Genomic DNA, 6000 nt, shown 5'->3' with positions numbered 1-6000 from the left:
GCCGAGTTGTGGCCGAACCCTGTCAAGTGTCACCTGCTGACGAGGGAGACGAAGTTCCTGGGCCACGTAGACAAGTGAACGGGGTGGAGCCATCAACCCAACTAAGGTGGCTGCCACGATCTGAGACTGGCCAATCCCTGCTAACGTCGGCGAGCTGCAAAGTTTCCTGGGTCTGGCGTCATACTACCCAGCCCAGCCACTGAGGATGCACAAGCCATATTCTTAGTGACAGTCCCAAGTCCGGATAAATGAGGAGGGTTGCATCAGGAAGAGCATCCGGCATAAAACCTTTGTCAAATCAAATATGCGGATCATAAATTAGATTTCCATACAGTATCAGTCGAGGCCTGGGTTACCAACGACTGCCACCAATACCGTTGGCCACTGGGGTGCTGGTGGAAACTATGCCATTGTTGGACAAAGGAGAAGGAGAGGGGAAAGGCATGTCCAGAGGCAGCAGGAGAGGAGGAAGGGTAACAGTGTGGCGATGAGAGCCGCAACTTTAAATGTTGGTACTATGACTAGTAAAGGTAGAAAGCTGGGTGATATGATGGAGAGAAGCAAGGTAAATACACTGCGCAAGAGACCAGATGGAAGGGGAGTAAGGCCAGGAGCATCGCAGGTAGGTTCAAACTCGTCTACCATGGTGCGAATGGGGTAGGGAATATGAAATCCAGAAATGGGGTAGGCGTCATTCTGAAGGAAGAGCATGTCAAGAGTGTTGGAGGTGAAGGGAGTGTCAGACAGAGTGATGAGTATGTAGCTGGTGATGATGAATGTTATCGGCACACCCGCAAGTTGGGTGTGAGATGGAAGAGAAAGAAGAATTCTGGAAAGAGCTGGATAAAGGGGTGGAGAGTGTACTCAAGGAGGGGAGAGTGGTGATTGGAGCGGACTTCAATGGACATGGTGAAGGGAACAGAGGTGATGAGGAGGTGATGGGCAGGTATGGTGTTGGGGAGAGGAATGTGGCAGGACAGATGGTGGTGGATTTTGTGAAAAGGATGGAAATGGCTGTGGTGAATACATATTTCAAGAAGAGGGATGAACACAGGGTGACGTATAAGAGTGGAGGAAAGTGCACACAGGTGGACTATATCTTATGTAGGAGGCGCGATCTGAAAGGGATTGGAAACTGCAAGGGGGGGGCAGGGGAGGATATAGCTAGGCAGCATCGGATGGTGGTCTGTAGGATGACTTTGGAGACCAAGAAGAGGAAGAGAGTGAAGGCAGAGCCTAAGATCAAATGGCGGAAGTTGAAGAAAGAAGACTGTTGTATGGAGTTCAGTGATGGGGGACATTTGATTGTTGATGTTTACCATAAACCAACACACACTGATCAGTACTTAAGGTTTGACTCTCATCCTCCACTGGAGCACAAACTAGGAGTCATCGAGACGCTGGACCACCAAGCTGACAACGTTCCACGGACACAGCGGCCGGGAAGGGGAGAAATCCCACATTTAACCGGCCCTGGTTAGGTGTGGTTATCCTAACTGGGCTTTTGTCAAAGCCAGGAAGATGCCCAAACAGTGCACCAGCCGATCGAAGAGAGGAGAAGGACAACAGCTGTCTAGGCGTAAACCAGTGGTGAGTCTGTATGTGGTGGGAGTGGCGGAAAGGTTGAGATGCGTATTTTCCCAACACTGCGTCTCAGTTGCTTTCAAACCCCAAAACACACTTCGCCAGAAATTGGTCCACCCCAAGGACCGGGTCCCCCAGCACAAACAGAGCAACATAGTGTACGCTGTTAAGTGCCGGGATGATTGTCGTGACTTGTACATCGGGAAAACCAAACAGACGCTGGCCAAGAGGATGGCACAACACAGAAGAGCTAACACGTCAGACCAGGACTCCACAGTCTACACTATCTACAGGCCAGTGGCCGCTCTTCCAAGGATGAGGATGTGCACATCCTTGATAGGGAGGAACGCTGGTTTGAACGAGGAGTCAAAGAGGCAACTTAAGTGAAGAGGGAATGACCATCCCTGAACCGAGGGATGAGTGATGACACATTTCTCACAAACGTGTCCAGATGAACTGATTCAACTTTATTTGATTCCACTTTAAGTTGTTGGATTATATTAACTTTGCTATGATACCTTTCTAAATTGAAGAAAGTAAGCAGACTTTTGGTTCATCTTCTCCAAATCCTTTTTTCTCGATCTTATAAAGGCACCTTTTGCCTTATTTGAATATATTTCATTCAGTTTAAGCTGTTCTGAAATTAACTCTAGTCTTTCCTCTGCTGACATATTTGCAGGGCTTTTCTGTGAAAGAGTAATTATTTTAGAAACCACCCTTTCTTCTTCTAATCTACCATTTTTTGCCAAGACACTGCCATAATTTCTTATGTATTGGCTTGCTTTGAGTTTAAATAATTCCCAATTGCTACAAAATGAATTTTCAGTTTTTGCTTTGATCCAGAATTGCATTATACGTTTTTTAATATCTAATTTTACTCTCTCATGCTGTAACATCGACCTATTAAGCTTTTGCCTACCTTGGTATTGGCAGAGAGTAAGGGAATAGAAATGGAGGCCGTATTATCATCTGTTAATGGTGATATATTGCCAATGTTCATATTTTTTGATAGTAGCCAAAAGTCCAGTCGTGACTGTCTGGTGGTACTTCTATTACTCCAAGTAAAAGTATTTATGTTAGGATTGTTATTCCTCCGTCTGTCAATCAAATTAAAGCTTTGCATAAATAGCCTACCTTTAAGTTTTCATTTACTGAAGTTGAGTCTTGTGGAGGCCAGCAATCCATATATGGTCAAATATCATGTTGAAACCCCCTCCTATTGCCATACCAGAATTTGGAAAGTGTTGAATCTGACTCTTTAATGTTTCAAGAAGATTATCATTCAATATTATCAATCATAAAAGTGTACTTGTCAATGCTGATAACTTGATAAAGAAAATTATCTGCTGGGGGCATCTGGGTGGAATGGCGGTCTATTCCGTTGCCTACCAACACGGGGATCTCCGGTTCGAATCCTCGTGTTACCTCCGGCTTGGTTGGGCGTTCATCCACACATCCATTATCCAAACTACATATCCTACTCAGGGTCACGGGAATGCTGGAGCCTATCCCAGCAGTTATTGGGCGGCAGGTGGGGAGACACCCTGGACAGGCCGCCAGTCCATCACAGGGCCGACACACACAAACATATTCACACCTAGGGACAATTTAGTACAGCCCATTCACCTGACCTACATGTTTTTGGACTGTGGGAGGAAACCGGAGCACCCGGAGGAAACCCATGCAGACACGGGGATGACATGCAAACTCCACACAGAGGACAACCTGGGATGACCCCCCAAGGTTGGACCCCGGAGCTCGAACCCAGGACCTTCTTGCTGTGAGGCGACCGCGCTACCCACTGCGCCACCGTGCCGCCCTACCCGCGGACACGGCCAATTGTGTCTGTAGGGTTGGGCGTCCTTACAGACACAATTGGCCGTGTCTGCAGGTGGGAAGCCGGATGTAGGTATGTGTCCTGGTCGCTGCACTAGCGCCTCCTTTGGTCGGTCGAGGCACCTATTCAGGGGGGGAGGGGGAACTGGGGGGAATAGCGTGATCCTCCAAAGCGCTACGTCCCCTGGTGAAACTCCTCACTGTCAGGTGAAAAGAAGCGGCTGGCAACTCCACATGTATCGGAGGAGGCACGTGGTAGTCTGCAGCCCTCCCCGTGGCTGTGCATGGAGGAGGCTGAACTATGCTGCTGGAAACCACCACCTCCACACAGCTTCCAGCCAGCATGGACGAGATTCCCCATCACATTAACACCCATGTGGCTGAGAACGAACCCACAGAGCTCGAAACCCAAACGGCAGACAAAACATATGCAAAAGAAACATCGTTTATTGTAACTTCATACAGTTAACCGTTATAATACTATGCAATATATATATATACACATGTATGTATTTATATATTTTTTCCATAGGACACAAGCTACTAAGGAATAAAATAAATACACTCGGCAACATAGAAAAATATTAGAGTAGTGTTGGCACGAATGGATTACCATTTACTGTACATGATATACATTTAGCAAAATAAACTCAGAATCATAAATCAACGTTACTCACAGTGCAGTCAAACTTGTGTTCATATTCACATCCAACATCCGGGAATCATGTCAGAGTCCAGTAACAGGGCTGAAGGGGCAGACGATGACGTAGTAAATCTGAGTCATGAACATGAGGAAAAGCTGCCTTATCTGGAGCCTTGGAAGTACAAAACACACAACACCCCTCCGGGAACACGAACACACACAAACACACACACACACTGACAGGCATATCACTGTCCATATCTCTCCAGGGGCTCTCAAAAGGGCAACAAAGTATACAAAAAGGTAAGAAACTAACACTTCATTCCTTGTGTAACTTCCTCGTTCACTCTCCCGAATGACGAGCAGAGAGATAACGCTGTCCGAGCCGTGTCAACACATCCTACACAGCTCCATGTTGCACGAAGAGGAACAGGTTTGTTGTCGAGTTGGACAAACTGTAAATATAAGAAGGGTTGAGCACACTTTTACAATACAAGCGGAAGGGTTTCGGGAGGAAAAATACAGAAAGAAAAAAGAAAAAAGTGTAAAGACTTTGTGGGAGAGTCATCTGTTTTTATGTCGGATACAGACGTGTTACGACGCACCGGCAAATAAAACGTCCGTTCGCCCTTGGAGAAGCCAAATCCAATGCGTCAAACATTTTCCCCTCCATCGATTCCCGCTGACCCTCCAGGTAAACACAACAAAGACTGAGGGGGAGAAAGGCAAACAAGGGAAAAACCATTCACGGCGTGTGTGTGTGTGTGTGTTTTGGGGGGGTGAGAAATGATGCATGATGCGTAGCAGCTCGCACAGATTGCTTACACAGCTCGCTCGGCGGCTTTTGAGAACGATTCCCATCCTAAAGGGCTGCGTCTGATTAGAGTCACTCAAAGTGACACTCTGCTCGCCACGCGGCGCCACGGCAAACACGGGAGGAACCGGGAGGACCTCCGCGTGAGAAAAGAGCACTTTGAGGCGTTGCCCTTCTGCACCCAGCAGACGCGAAGCGTGCCGAAGATGGCTGGAAATGGACAACTGAGGTCGCAAACCAGGTTTCGCAACCAATGCAGGGTGCACCCCACGGAGGAGGGGAAGAAGCAACGCACGTCCTACGCAAAATAACACAAACGCTAAGGTGAGTGGAGCTGGTTATGCTCCGAAAGGTCGTTTCAAGGTTGTCAATAAAGTGCACTTGCTGATAAAAACCAGTGCAAAGGATAAAGTATAGCTTTTTCCGAGTGCGTACACAGCTTTTGGGTGCAGCAGAGGACGCAGCAGAGCGGATGAATCCAGTGCGTCTGCGATGACAGCTAAAACATTTTGTTGACAGCGACCCAGCGGTGCTGGGGGAATGACACCAGAGGTCAGGAGATACGAGGCGCTGCAGCCAGGCAGCTCGGAGAAGTGTTGGACCGCAGCACAATGATGATCATGCTTGCTACTTGGTAATCGAAAAGCAGAGGTTGACAGGATGGGGACAAAGTGAGACGGCGTTTGGACTGGTGTGACAGTTATTTCCTCGTATCCGTGATGGTATCGTACCGCACTCAGTATCTAGGAAATGACATGTCGCGTGGAAGGCCAGCTCCATGATATGTTTAACATCCTCCAGTCTCACCCTCATCCAAAAGCAGCTGTACCATTATTAATAATAATAACAATTAATAAATTAAATAATAACAATAATAAATAATAAAATAAATAACAATAAACAAATGATCAAATGAATAATAATAAAATTATAACAATAATAAAATTAATAATAATAAATAACAAATAATAATAATAATAAAATAATGACAATAATAGTGATAATAATTTTAATATTAATAAGATAAATAATAATAGTAGATATAATAATAAATAATAGGAGTAGATAGGGGGGAGCAGGATGTGGGTAAATGGGATTCGGGGATGTTAAAATGTTAAAAAAA

This window comes from Lampris incognitus, chromosome 18, assembly GCF_029633865.1.
Source record: "Lampris incognitus isolate fLamInc1 chromosome 18, fLamInc1.hap2, whole genome shotgun sequence".
NCBI classification, from domain to species: Eukaryota; Metazoa; Chordata; class Actinopteri; order Lampriformes; family Lampridae; genus Lampris; species Lampris incognitus.
The sequence above is the reverse complement of the archived record's forward strand: the minus strand, read 5'-3'. Positions refer to the sequence as shown.